Source organism: Pinus tabuliformis, chromosome J, assembly GCF_031772625.1.
Source record: "Pinus tabuliformis cultivar Carrire ecotype Pingquan chromosome J, CPIR1, whole genome shotgun sequence".
Classification (NCBI taxonomy): Eukaryota; Viridiplantae; Streptophyta; class Pinopsida; order Pinales; family Pinaceae; genus Pinus; species Pinus tabuliformis.
Genome location: NC_142295.1, coordinates 950,335,886 through 950,351,963, shown reverse-complemented (window position 1 = coordinate 950,351,963; position 16,078 = coordinate 950,335,886). Strand labels below are relative to the sequence as shown.

The 16,078-nt window shown below is 40.3% G+C and overlaps 1 long non-coding RNA gene across 2 annotated transcripts; it reads right to left on the bottom strand.

Annotated features, from left to right (window-relative positions):
• Positions 1-514: 514 nt before the first annotated feature.
• Positions 515-1,808, bottom strand: LOC149229933 (uncharacterized). Of its 2 annotated transcripts, none has more exons than XR_016247337.1 (3): positions 1,062-1,808; positions 743-850; positions 515-634 (listed from the first exon to the last, which is right to left on the bottom strand). It is a non-coding gene; the product is annotated as an uncharacterized LOC149229933 (long non-coding RNA). The 2 variants fall into 2 exon arrangements; XR_016247338.1 differs by having other exon boundaries at positions 743-844.
• Between the last annotated feature and the right edge of the window lie 14,270 nt (positions 1,809-16,078).

Sequence of the window (16,078 nt, the reverse complement as noted above, 5' to 3'; positions counted from 1 at the left end):
AGTTTAACGGAAAATCCTATTTTCACTAATATAGGATCAGGCCTGGAATTTCAAATTTTTTTTGACTGTCAAATTAAAATTTGATGACGTTTTTGTATTTTTTTTACCGTTCGTTTTACGTTTTAACTAAATATGTGAGTGTCACAGAAAATTCTATTTTAATAATTTTTGTAAATTTATTCCACAACACATAATAAGTCATCAAATGGAGGATGATAATCACTGTTGTTTATAATGTTTCTTGTTAGATTGAAATTACAGATTTGCAGTCTATCATATTTATAGCTCAGATTTATGGTGGGGCCATTTAAACAATAAAATCTTTGCAAAAAACTTACAATCCACGGACTATAAATAAATTATCTAGTGAAATTATAAATAAATCTTGGACTATAAATAAATACAGAAAAGTTATGTAATAATAAACAGTTATTATACTTCATTAAAAGTCAAACTTTATGGAGAAACTACAAATTTTTTTATCAATAGGAATATTTCAATACATAGATCCTCCCTTAAACATAAACTAGAAGAATTTTCAAAGGTCAAGAATCCAAGGATATGCATACCGGTTCAAAAACGGTTTCAATGTCGGTGTCGATACTAGTTTCATCCGCGTTTGAATCTAGCTCCCCTGCAGTTTAGAATGGGGATTGAGATATAAAATATTTCGACTTTAATGGCTTTCAGCAATGAAACATTGGAAGTTGGAACAAGGATCGTTGACAGAGAAAATACATACAGGTAACCATGGTTGCCTCCAGAGAAGCCAAGTGCTCTACAGAAAGGTTGATGGGGATCTTAACACTTCGTTTGTGGCTGCTTCTGTTCCCAGTACGTTTCCCTTACGCTTGAAACACACAAAAGGTCAGACAGTATATTGATAAAGAAACAATTGCAGAAAATAATTTTCTTGTGGGTTTCCGAAAGTTTCAATATCGTGAATGATTGATTAAACCAGAGAAGCTTCAATCATGGGTTATTATATTTCCGCTGAGAAATAATGAAAATATTAAGGGATACTCATCATGCATGCATTCCCTTCTGAGACTAAAACTGACCTCGCTGTAGCTTCGATAGTCCCCTTGCTCAGTCCTGATAATTTTACTTCCCTTCGCTGATTTGGGCATGTTGTAACATAGAAGACGAAAGCGATTAATATAGCACTCACCTGTCCAAATTCCATGACTCTTCGTGGCATTGAAATCCTCAAGGCTCCTGTCAATTAGCACGCATTATAGCAGGTTTAGTGGGAAATAATTCAATACCATTTGGCAGCGGTGAAATTTTCGATGCGCCTGATGCGCCTGTCAACTACCACTAACCTGTCTGAACCTGCTGCAATTGCCACGAATTATTCTCCTTTGCCTGCAGTTGCAACGAATTAGAAATTCCAAGATAAAGCGCTATTAAATGATGGCTCACATGTCAAAACTCTTCTCACGCGGAATCGGCAACCCTTATCCCTATTGCAGAGTCGTTGAACCTGTTGCCAGGGCTGTTCGATCCCACCATCTCTGTCACCGTTTATATTGAAGGACGTTTGGTTTATTACCGGAATTGTTTATGGTCAGAAACTCCGAAAATCTCAACTGTACCATCATCAGACCCATACTCCCGGTGGTGAACGTAATCCAGACCCATACTCCCGGTTACAGATATTATAAATATTTACGTTTTCTTTATGAAAGTGGACGTCAAAATGACGGATTGGAAAAGTATATCGCACGTCAGGTTTGACGTGGAAGATTTTTTTGCTGCCGTCAAATACGTCCTAAAATCAAAAATACGTCCCACAGGACGTCAAATTCCAGGCCTGTATAGGATTATTAATGCGCTTTTACATGCGTGGGAGATAGACGTTTATAACTAGATAATGAAAATAAAAACGGCGCGTTACCCCTGCGCGTGTTATAAAAGTCTATCTCCCCCGCATGTAAGAACGCATTAATGATCCTATAGTGGTGGAAATAGGATTTTCCTAGTTTAACTATTTTAGGTTGTGGTTTTTAAGGTTTTTTTTGGTATATATATCTATATATATAAATAATAGAAATTTATAGGTACCATAAGTGTGATGTTACTTGACGGAGCGTAACATGTGACGTGAAGGGGATCCACCGGAAGGAAGCAAAAGTGTAGAATCTTTTAGGGGCACTGCATTTTTATGTTTTTCCCACTACCACGCCCTTTGTGTTATTGGTTGGTGACACCATTTATTTCTGGGAAACATCCATACAAAGAGCATTGAATAGACCAAAAAACCTTTACGGACGTTACCCCTTTAATTCAATTCGTTTTATTTATTCAGAGGTGGGCAAGCGCAGTGTGGGGCCCAACAAAATGGGTGCGCGCCGACCGGCATTCAATCTCTGTAATTGGCAACATCTCCTCTTTCCTTACCTTGAAGCGACATTTATGGATGAGCGCCGCCCGGCATTCTATCACTGTGATTGGTAGATTTATGGAGGATTTTGCGTCATGCTGTGACATTATAACATATCCACATTTTACCCCTTTATACAGTAAATAAACACCGACATTTTGTTTATAAAAGAAAGCGCGTGTGCTCACCCCTGTAATGTGTCATTTGGTAGAAAATTACTCGGAGACAAAATCAAATCCCGGAAAGAGACGGGCTTGGCAGGTTGGAAATGAAGTTAAAACCATAAGAGACAGGTAGAGCAGGTTGGAAAATAAAATTCAAACGTCTAGAGACAGGTAGAGCAGGTTGCAAATGAAACTGCAACCTTGAAAGGACAGGCAAAGCAGATTAAACAGGAATCGGAACTTGCTCGGATTGAATAACGCTTAAAAAAAAAAAAAAGTTTTTCTTCATGTTGTACCAAACTGGATGGTTCGAGTCAACAAAATTATGATGATATGGAATCAACAAAATTCTGATGATGTGATTTTTACTAATTTTTTTTTTTACTTTTCATATATAGATCATAGCAGCTTAAATTCAGTTATTACAAATTTAAATATTAAAAAGATAAAAAAAATGATAAAGAAATAATTAATGAATTCTATTTATGCACAATTTTTTTTTACCAAAGAATACAATTCAATGCAATATATTCTACACTGATGACTAATTTAGTATTAGTGAATCTAGAGAGATCTGAACATCCAATAAAGAATACTCACACCTAGTCTTGTTAACTAGCCATGCAATGATCAATCGATTTTCCCATGCAAGTGGAGATCAATAGAACTCATGCATGCACTTGTGAAATGCCCTCTTGGTGATAACAAGTTGAATGCACAACTCCATTCATTAGACTAATTGAAGTGCAATTAAGTGTATCTTGTCTTCAATACCCCTTGTGAAGCACTACTAAAGAGAACAAAAATGGGTCCCAACAAGAAACCATCGAATGACCAATTTTACAATGCATTTAAGTAGCATAGAAGAATTCCAAGAAGATGAAAGAGAGAAACCCACGAGGGGGAAAAAACAATATTGAAAAAACAATACACTAGTAGGCAATTATGTCCTTCACCCCAAGATGCTCTCGCGGAAAGTGAAACTTCTCCTTAGTAAAATTCTTCATGAAGATGTTGGTGATCTATACAGAAGTTGGACAATACTAGAACTTAATAACTCCATCATGTACTAATTCCCAGATGTAGTGCATGTGGATCTCCATGTGTTATGTTTATTGTTGTTGCATTGGAGCTCTGTGAAACTTTAGCGTGCTTTTATTGTCACACTAGATGACAATTAAACGATGAAATATTATACCAAGCTCAGTGAGGAAGTTTTGCAACCAAATAACATGAATGACAATGTTGATTGCACTTATGTATTCAACCTCTATCGATGATAAAACAATCACATATTGCTTTTTGTTGGACTAACCAATAGGGCCAAAACCCAAAAAAACCAGATTGAGAACATATCCTGAAGTGGATTTACAATCAATTTTATCGCTAGCCCAATCTAAATCAATTGGCCAATGAGATTAAAAGTACATCCTGTTGCATAATGAAGCTCATATCTTACGGTCCCCTTAACATATCTTTATATGCACTTGACAACCTTCCAATAAAATTCATGTGACTCCTAAATGTATATATAAACTACGCCTATTACATATGAGAGATCTGAACAAGAGTGAGTGAGATAGAGGAGACTCCCCACAAGATGTTTGTACATGTCGCAATAAACCAACGATGTATCCTTTCCATCCTCAAAGTGTACCCCTGATAAAAACGATGTAGTTGTTGGCTTGCAATGGGTGATGTGAAAGTGAACTAAGAGACCTCTTGCTTACTTGGACTTAGAATTTTTTATCCTTAAATCATTTGAACTGATTTCTAGTCCATGAAGTGTATTAGACCCATATCTTCCATGGAAAACTTGCCATGTAAAGTGGTTTTGACTATAGCAATGGTTGAGGCTGAACTACCTGTGATTAGTAGATCACCTACATAGAGCACTATGATCAACAAAGAGTTAGATGTTCTTAGCATATAAGCATTTGAATCAGATTTACATTAAACAAAATGTTGAGAGAGTAAATAGTAATCCATTTTAGCATACTATTCTCTAGCTTCCTACTTGAGGCCATCAAGAGAATTCTTGAGGCGGAAAACTAAAGATGAATTCTTTACATACCCTTGTGGTTGCTCCATGTAAATTTCCTCTTTGATATCACTTTGAAGAAATGCATTCTTCACATCCATGTGGTGAACCTCCCACCTTCTTGTTGCTGCAATGGAAAGAGAATTGAATAGAGTCCATTTTGGCCACTGGAGCAAAGGTTTCATCATAATAGATGCCATGACCATGCTGAAATCCTTTGGCCACCAACCCTGCTTTGCATTTTCTCACAAGTCTATTTTCTATTTTCTTTGTCCTATAGACCCACTTCCATTTGACAAGCTTACAATATGAAAGAAGTGGAACCAAGTTCCAAGTTTGGTTTTTAATGAGGGATTTGTACTCCTCATCCATAACTACTTCCCAAAAAGGATTCCTTTCAACTTTTACATAAGTTTGATGGTTGGATGTTAGAACCATGTAACAATGCATGGAAATGACTACTTCTGTAATTGTGAGTGCATGAGGTGCTTCTTCAAATTGCGATCTCATCGTAGGATCACCCAAGGGATCACTCATGAGGTGTCACTTTTATGCCAAAAGTGGTCGGGAATTTGGATCTTCACATTCATGCCTGTGATCTTTTGAATTAGCTTCAGAACTCAAATATGAGATATGGTTTGAATGACATGCCACCATATTTTAGATATACTATAGAAGGAAGCACATAAGTTTCTGCACGTTGTTCATGTTATAGTCGCTAAAACAACACCCAAAATTTTGGGTTCCCCAGCCCCCATCTGCTTTCTTAAATTCATACAGGTTATGGTCATGTTTGGAACTAGTCAATCTCCCCATGACTCATTCCCATTAAACCCTATTGGTGTAACCACTTACACGATGCATTTCATCTTTTTCCTTCTTGACTTATCTCGAAACATGATCACATCAGTAGCATTGGGGTTTATGGGAACACCTTCTGTCGATAACTTCACCTCACCATCAGCCTCATCCCTCTCAAATCCATTAGGATTCATGTATTTCTATCTTTCTCATGTGCACCTCAAACCCTGGATGGTTGATTAAAGCCCCAACCCGGTTTAAACAATATCTTATCCTATAGATGCATTACCACAAACATGTTATGGCACTAACAACACATCATAACATCATCATGGCATTGTTGGGTTGTATTTTTGTGACTGTGCTAGGGTTGGAGTGATTTCCATGGCTTCCACATTATAACCTTGATTTCTTCTCTCTCTAATGATGCAATCATATCTTCAGTCCTAGACATGACAATTGCATAGTCATCATTGAAATTGAGCCAATTCACATGCTAAGAGGTTTAGTACATTTGAGGAAGTGTCGTTCACATGCCCAAGATTAAACTATTGGAAGATACACATGTGCATTATTGATCTTGCTTTTAAGAAATGCCACTTACATTAGTGGTATTTATGACATCATCTGGAACACCTCGAACATTTTATAGCGAGACTTTTATAGACTCAATTCCTTATTTGTTGCGATTTAGGTCTTAATGTTTAGAATGTGACATGGTTTTTCTTGTAGTGCATAACCTTATTTACACTTACTATTATTATGCATGCAGGTTCAATATTTGTAACATCCTCCTCCCACATCTACCCAAGTAACCGACCAACCGGGGTAAACATGTGACAAAAATTTACTATGATATGGTTCTACCTCCTAAGTCACGTTAAGGAAGTGGAACCGACAAAAACACACCATACAGACCTTCAACAACAACAACAAGACTCTCAGGAACCATCCCAACCTTTCAGGTAACCAACCCTTGAGTCCCACTGAGTTTTTAGACCAATTAACCCTTGGACTCTCCCATGCTATGGGCATGCCAGCATCCATAGGGTTATGGACACTCCCACAGCATGGCATGCCAGCGTCCAGAGACTATTTTTCTCAGTGTTGTGCCATCATCCCTAGTATTTGAGCCACTTTTTAGGCCCAGAGCCCAGGTCACTACCCAAAATTCATGATACCTTCAGAACAAAAAGATAACAATGGAATGATGATACAAATGCATTTACTTCAACAAGCCCTTGATTGGACCCCTACTAGCCATGACAGACATTTCGTCAAACATGTCACAAATATGTAATCTACAAGTGTAAACAACAGATCTATGCATAGGGGTCTCATATTCATCTGAGAATCACTAAGAAGCATTGATGCCTCAACACATTAGCTGCCATTTCAATCACTAGGCCATAGATACATTGTTCATTCATTTACAAGTGAAAACATGATGAGAGCCATACATAGCTATTGTCGTAATACATGATCATAACCAACATAATAACCACAAAAATACCAAGGAAATAACAAACATATCACCCACATATAAACGAGTACAATACTCAAAGAATAACAAGTAGAAATAACCTCATATTAATGATGTAAAGGCCAACTAGTTGTGGGACTTCCATGAACCACCCAACTATAGACATGGCTGAACCACCCGACCGTAGACATGGCTGAGCCAAAACTCTCTTCAGCCAGTCACCCCCGTGCCATATTCCAAGCATTAATGTGCAATCTCATAAAACACATCAATCCAAAACCATCCACGGCTTCCAAAGGCCAACCACCTCAACCCATCAAACAATGATTCCACCTCATTGTCGGACATCACAAAACCCTCATCAGATTGGTCTCTACCCAAGCCTTCCAGGGCTCAAGAGCGTTTGTTCCAACCAAGGCTTCCAGTACTAGTAACTCAACCCACAACTTAATATGTGTTAATTTTTGGTATGTTCTATGCTAGAGCAATTTATTTAAATTTTCACAGTTAGCAATCATATCAGCATTACGATAAACTGCAGATAGAACATAAATATAATATGCAGAAGACAAGCCAAGACAAGAGGACACAAGATATGGCGCGAGCCAGGGACAAACCCCACAATGTGTGGGGAAACCCTTTGATCAAATCTTCTTTTATCTTCAAAGTTCAGCAGAGAAAGAGAGAGAGAGAGAGAGAATACAATTACAACAGAAGTCAACACTTTTACTTGTCTAAATCTAAGCATAGATCATCTTCTATAACAATGAGATCAGTTGAAGACATTCTGCTTCAACTGATTCTCCAAGGTGACTCCTTCACCTATCATCGTGCTGCATCTGGTTCTCTTGCTGCACCACTGCATACTACACCATGCTGCACTAATCATGATTATCATCATGTTTCCCATGTCCATGATCTTATTAATCATCTTGCTGCCTTTTATGTTGCATCCTCTATCATCATGCAGCTCTATGACTAAGCTGCTCTCATCTAATCTTAGCATCATCTTGCTGCCCATGCCCATCATGATCTTATTCATCATTATGCTGCTCATATTACCCATATGCATCATGCTGCTCATACTTCCCATATGCATCATCATGCTGCTCACACTGCCCATATGCATCACGCTGCTCACACTTCCCATATGCATCACACTGCTCACACTGCCCATATGCATCACGCTGCTCACACTGCCCATATGCATCACGCTGCTCATACATATCATGCTATCCATATCACACTGTCAACAGGCTTCCATTATTATAATGACAATTTCATTCCTTTGGCCCAGAACGTAAGATGCGTTCTAGCTACATATATCTTTATATCGTGATAGTGTTGATCGCATGACTGCGTTTGTGTGTGGAGTTCCTTTATCTGCGCAGAAGGTCTTTATGACTGCGTATATGGTCTGCATATCTTCATGTAGTTGTGCGTAGAATCCTCATCATGTATAGGTTTCCATGAACAGCGTAAGAAACCTATAAAACATGTATCTTCCCTTACGGCGGCTGGGTGATTTCATGACTGCGGTTATGACTGTGTGGACAGCATACATGAACAGAACTGCGTTCCTGTACCTGCGGCTTTATCTTTTCCACTTGGCTGCGGCTATGACTGTGCAATGTTTCAACCGCATGGTATATCTATGTTGATCTGCGTGTATCACCATGACTTGACTTCCCAGCGCATCATGATCTGTGTGGTATATTGCTGAGCGTATCATGATCTGCGTGGAGGTTTCATGACCCAACATTCTGCCTGCGTGTTAGGTCTTTGATGATGCGTATATATATGCGGTTCCATATAACATGAACAGCGTATATAGATTAACAACGAATCATTTTCCATTGCGTATAGATTCCATGACTGTCCATGCTTTGCGATTGGTCTTCCAACGTATCTGCGTATGACCTGTGAATGAGTCTACAATGTGTTGACTGCGAGGAATCAGTCTTCAAGACTGCGTTGCTATTGCCTGCGTATTCATAATTATTTCCAGCGCTAATTGTCAGGACTGTGTTATTCATAACAGCATGACTGCGTTATACTCTCTATGTATTAACTGCGTAAGTCCTTTATTGTTTCACCACTTCCTGAACAGCGTATATAGATTAACAACGAATCATTTTCCAGCGGATAGATGTCTTCTCAGATTAGGGCATCATTGTTATAGGAGTTTCCATTGCTGTGCGTTAGAACTAGGGCATCAAGGTCAGTGCATATTCTCATGGTGTCTCTCTCCTACTCCAAAAACCCAATACGTGGAGAGGACGATATCACCTCAAGAATGTGTGTTCAAATGACATCAAATATTCATCTATTTATACTAAAACAAGGGTGATGAATAGACACGTCGGTTGGGCTTCTAGAGCCTACATAAGTGTTGGTCGGCTTGATAATAATTACATAAACAAAATAAATTCATATCTCCATAAATACTTATCGGAATCGGATGATCTTTGGATCAATCCTACACCTCTCGACGAGAGGGATCCAATAAAAATATCAGCTGCCAGAAATAAGCTAACCCACATGGAGTTTGGCCCTAGTTGCCAATTTAACACTCCCTCTCAACTAGGGAGAACTCCATCTGCTGATCCATATGTATGACTGTACTATCTCTGCCATTAGTGCCTTGCACTACTCTGCCTAGCTCTGCTGGCTCTACTCAGCTCTGCTGGCTTTGCTCTGCTCTGCTCAGCGCTGCTGGCTCTGCTCTGCTTAGTGCTGCTGGCTCTGCTCTGCTCAGTGCTGCTGGCTCTGCTCTGCTCAGCTCTACTGGCTCTGCTATGCTCAGCTCAGCTCCGCTGAACTATGAAGAAGAAGAATTGATTGAGAATGAGTCATATCATTCTCCACTGACCTGAAGTCAGTCTCAGAGTGCATACCACTAGTCCCAGACCAGTCTCAACTGACCCGAAGTCAGCTTCATAGTAAGTACCACTCTCACTGGTCCCAGACCAGTACTGCACTGACACGAAGTCAGTCTCGGAGTATGTACCACTGGTCCCAAACCAGTCTCAGCCGACTCGAAGTCAGCGTCATAGCATGTACAACTCCTACCACTGGTCCCAGACCAGTATCATTGATCCCAGATCAATGGAGGACATCCTAGCGTAGGGAGTACGGTAGATACAACGATGCGTCCATCGGTACTACTATGGTCCCTAACTTCATTTCCCTGCTCATTGATCAGATGAGAGGTACTTCCCATGAGTCCCAGACTGCATGGGTAGGATGCCTCAACAGGAGAACTTAATCAATCCTGTCCTCACAGGAGAACACATCAATCCTGCTACAATCGCCATGGAGAACACATCAATCCAGGCTGCCATGGAGAACACATCAATCCAGGCCTCACAGGAGAACACATCAATCCTGCCACAATCGCCATGGAGAACACATCAATCCAGGCCTCACAGGAGAACACATCAATCCTGCTACAATCGCCATGGAGAACACATCAATCCAGGCCTCACAGGAGAACACATCAATCCTGCTACAATCGCCATGGAGAACACATCAATCCAGGCCTCACAGGAGAACACATCAATCCTGCTACAATCGCCATGGAGAACACATCAATCCAGGCCTCACAGGAGAACACATCAATCCTGCTACACAAGAGAGCGAATCATCTTGTCTTACAAGAGAGTGAATCATCTTGTCCCACAAGAGAGCGAATCATCTTGTTTCAGTGCGCACCACCAGGGGAGGGTGAGTCACCCGGTGGTCGTATGTTGCTCCAATAGAACTGCAAGCCCCCCAAAGCTCCTAGAGCTCAATTTATGCAGCATGCAGGACCCTTTTACAAAGGTCTCTCAACGACTCCAAGTCGTTCGGGAAAATCACAAATTTGATCTTTCCTCAGGGCTTTGTCCTGTACATCATCTCAGTGTGATGGAGCCTCCTTGATCATCGACTTACCATATCCCAGATAAGGCAGTAATTGATGTCTATCTGCTGGAACAATTGTCAAATACGGGATTCCTCAATAATCGAATCCCATCTCTGGTTGTCACAGAGATTCACAGTGGTATTCATCATGTGTACAAACAGCTCACTGAAGAGCTTCAGCAACCAGACTGCCTCACAGAAGGCCATGCTATCAGCAATGTATTCTGCTCAGAGTCACCGACTTCTGCTTCCTGCTCATCCAGGATATCGAGGCAGATTCCAAAGAGAAACAACACTGGGAAGTGCTCTAGTGATCCTCCATACTACCTGCCCACTCATCATTCGAATAATCATGTGGTTTCATATTTCCGCCAGTGTATCTCAATCCATGAGAGATTGTGCCCTGAAGATATCTCAGAAGATTCTTGGCACCAATCCAGTGAGGCTCAAATATGAGCTCACCATGCTAACTGCATCCCATATGTCCAGACGGAGGTTCTTCAAGTACATCAGTGTGAATGAGTTTATGAAGCTCAAAGGCATTTCCCAAATCTGGTCCGTCATCATTACCATATAACTTCTGAAAGTTAAGATCCTCGAGGCAGTCACAAGCTTGCAGCTTATCTTCTCACATTCAAAATCCAACTCCCTCTGTCTCCTATAAATGAGAGGGTCTGCACATGTCAGACATAGGTGCCAGTACGAGAGGTTTATCATCCACAACCTTCGAGTAATGGTTTGGATCGGTTTCACTCCTAGTGAATCTCAGCTACATTAAACAGCTATCAATCCTCTCATACTATGCCCAAGGTGTTTTTCTTCAAGCCATAGAGGGCTTTCTTCCATCAAACTCCTCGGGTTGTTCCAAACCTGTGAACCTGCTGCATGAGGGGAATGGTACCCTTATAATATTTTCCTTTGGTACATTTCAGACATGTACCTTCATGCTTCCTTTTGAATTCAGGCATCCTAGTCACCATTTGACTCACAGACCTCTAGAGCTGAGTCAATGGACATGGTCCCCAGTGGACTTCCTGCAACTTGATACAACCCTGAACTCAAAAACATCTTTAAAAGATCTATTTTCAAACACATACCTTTCCATCGATAAGTGCCACCCTGCAACCTTTGACTTCCATTTCCGAGATGGACATCAGGTTCGATCAGGTACATAAAAGAGATTTTGGGGTTCCTTGCTTTCGTGGAAGAGTTGACCATTTCCTTGATGACCTGCATTACCAGTCATTCTTTTGATCATTGAAGATGTCCCAGGAATGATTGTTATCTTCATCAAGAGATGTGTCTATGCCATTCGGACACTCCTTCGCATAACGGCCGAACTTATTTCAACAAGGCATCTGCCTTTCCTTCCACCCTTAGATCTGAACTTCCCAATGAAGTGATCTTAAGATGGACCATCAAAATATTCTGCTGCGCCATTCTGATAACATTCTTTGCTTTGAATTCACCCTCGGTGAATAATGAGGAACCCATTGATCCTTCTGTCTTGTCCCAACTGTCTTCGGTGATTGCTATTTCACTCTTGCTTGGGCATTGTCTTCACCTCTGCTCTGATACCATGTTAATTTTTGGTATGTTCTATGCTAGAGCAGTTTATTTAAATTTTCACAGTTAGCAATCATATCAGCATTACGATAAACTGCAGATAGAACATAAATATAATATGCAGAAGACAAGCCAAGACAAGAGGACACAAGATATGGCGCGAGCCAGGGACAAACCCCACAATGTGTGGGGAAACCCTTTGATCAAATCTTCTTTTATCTTCAAAGTTCAGCAGAGAAAGAGAGAGAGAGAGAGAGAGAGAGAATACAATTACAACAGAAGTCAACACTTTGACTTGTCTAAATCTAAGCATAGATCATCTTCTATAACAATGAGATCAGTTGAAGACATTCTGCTTCAACTGATTCTCCAAGGTGACTCCTTCACCTATCATCGTGCTGCATCTGGTTCTCTTGTTGCACCACTGCATACTACACCATGCTGCACTAATCATGATTATCATCATGTTTCCCATGTCCATGATCTTATTAATTATCTTGCTGCCTTTTATGTTGCATCCTCTATCATCATGCAGCCCTATGACTAAGCTGCTCTCATCTACTCTTAGCATCATCTTGCTGCCCATGCCCATCATGATCTTATTCATCATGATGCTCATTATCTCATACATATGCATTATGCTGCTCATACTACCCATATGCATCATGCTGCTCATACTTCCCATATGCATCATGCTGCTCACACTGCCCATATGCATCACGCTGCTCACACTGCCCATATGCATCACGCTGCTCACACTGCCCATATGCATCACGCTGCTCACACTGCCCATATGCATCATGCTGCTCATACATATCATGCTGTCCATATCACGTTGTCAACAGGCTTCCATTATTATAATGACAATTTCATTCCTTTGGCCCAGAACGTAAGATGCGTTCTAGCTACATATATCTTTCTATCGTGACAGTGTTGATCTCATGACTGCGTTTGTGTGTGGAGTTCCTTTATCTGCGCAGAAGGTCTTTATGACTGCGTATATGGTCTACATATCTTCATGTAGTTGTGCGTAGAATCCTCATCATGTATAGGTTTCCATGAACAACGTAAGAAACCTATAAAACATGTATCTTCCCTTACGGCGGCTGGGTGATTTCATGACTCCGGTTATGACTGTGTGGATAGCATACATGAACAAAACTGCGTTCCTGTACCTGCGGCTTTATCTTTTCCACTTGGCTGCGGCTATGACTGTGCAATGTTTCAACCGCATGGTATATCTATGTTGATCTGCGTGTATCACCATGACTTGACTTCCCAGCACATCATGATCTGTGTGGTATATTGCTGAGCATATCATGATCTGCGTGGAGGTTTCATGACCTGACATTCTGCCTGCGTGTTAGGTCTTTGATGATGCGTATATATATGCGGTTCCATATAACATGAACAGCGTATATAGATTAACAACGAATCATTTTCCATTGCGTATAGATTCCATGACTGTCCATGCTTTGCGATTGGTCTTCCAACGTATCTGCGTATGACCTGTGAATGAGTCTACAATGTGTTGACTGCGAGGAATCAATCTTCAAGACTGCGTTGCTATTGCCTGCGTATTCATAATTATTTCCAGCGCTAATTGCCAGGACTGCGTTATTCATAACAGCATGACTGCGTTATACTCTCTATGTATTAACTGCGTAAGTCCTTTATTGTTTCACCACTTCCTGAACAATGTATATAGATTAACAACGAATCATTTTCCAGTGGATAGATGTCTTCTCGGATTAGGGCATCATTGTTATAGGAGTTTCCATTGCTGTGCGTTAGAACTAGGGCATCAAGGTCAGTGCATATTCTCATGGTGTCTCTCTCCTACTCCAAAAACCCAATACGTGGAGAGGAGGATATCACCTCAAGAATGTGTGTTCAAATGAAATCAAATATTCATCTATTTATACTAAAACAAGGGTGATGAATAGACACGTCGGTTGGGCTTCTAGAGCCTACATAAGTGCTGGTTGGCTTGATAATAATTACATAAACAAAATAAATTCATATCTCCATAAATGCTTATCGGAATTGGATGATCTTTGGATCAATCCTATACCTCTCGACGAGAGGGATCCAATAAAAATATCAGCTGCCAGAAATAAGCTAACCCACATGGTGTTTGGCCCTAGTTGCCAATTTAACAATATGGGATTCAAAAGTGTTTGTACAACCATTGCTTCCAGTATTTAGCTCGATGCAGTATTTAAAATGATCATCCTACTAAGAAGCAAACCAACATGACAACATAACAAGTATAACATCATAATGACATGACACCCATACCGCTTGTTAGAGCTTTATAACATAGATCATGGCGGTATTTACATCCATATATATATATATATACCAAAACCACCATAACATGTACCAAAACATATACCAAAGACATACCAAAACACCATACCAAAACTGCTTTGCCTCAACTGACAAACAACGAAGGATACATAGCCCGCATCTGATCCGCCATCTCCCATGTAGCTTCATTGGGCCAAAAGTGTTTCCAATGCACTTTAACTTGCTCGATTTCTTGGTTCCAGAGCATGAGAATATTTCTTTGCAATATACATTGAGGTTCTTTATGGAATTCTCCATCTGGCTCCACCTGTAATACAAACCAGTAAATCACGTGATAAAATTTTTGAACATACTTCTTAAACAACGACACATGGAAAACATCATGGACTTTCATTGTTGGAGGTAGTGCAATTCTATAGGCTACTGGCCCAATCCTCTCAATAATCCTAAAAGGTCCACAAAACCTGGGTGCCAGCTTGACACATGATCCAATCCGCAAAGGAGCTCTCACTCGTTTTGATGCACAAGTACACCTGTTCCCTGACTTGGAACTCCTTGAAAAATTTATTCTGATCTACATATCTCTTCTGCTTATCTTGTGTTTCTTTCAATTTCCTCTTGATTACCTGCATTTCCTGTTCCATTTCTGCCAACATGTCTGGTCCAATCAACATCATGTTCACTAGATCACTCCAACTAATGGGAGTATTGTAACTCTTCCAATACAATGCCTCAAACAGACTCATCTTTAAAGATTCTTGATACCCATTGTTGTAAGCGAACTTTACCAGTGGAAGATACTCTTCCCACCTTCATTGTTGATGCATCATGTACATCCTCAACATGTCCTCCAATATCTTGTTGACCCTCTCAATCTGTCCACCTGTCGGAGGATGGTAAGCTGTATTGAAGACCAACTTTGTGCCCAAACCTGCAAACAACTCATTCCAAAACTTGGAAGTGAACTTTACATCCCTGTCTAACACAATCTTCTTTGGAACTCCATACAATTTGACCACATCTCTGATGAATACCTATGCTACATCACTCATTGAGAATGTAGACTTCACTGGAATGAAGTGTGTTACCTTTGTCAACCTGTCCACCACTACCATCATGGAATCATGTTGTCTCAATGTCCTCGACAACCCTGTGATAAAATCCACGGAAATGACCTCCCATTTTCATTTTGGAATTGCAATTGGCTGTAGCAGTCCACCTGGATGCTCACACTATGCCTTCACCTATTGGCAATTAAAACACCTAGCCACAAACTCTGCCACATCCTTCTTCGAATTCGAACAACAATAAAATTTCTTCACTGCAGTCAATGTCTTCTGATAGCCTAGGTGACCTGAATATGGTTTCACATGAAACTCCCTCAAGATCACCTTCTTGAGCTCACTATTGTCTGACAC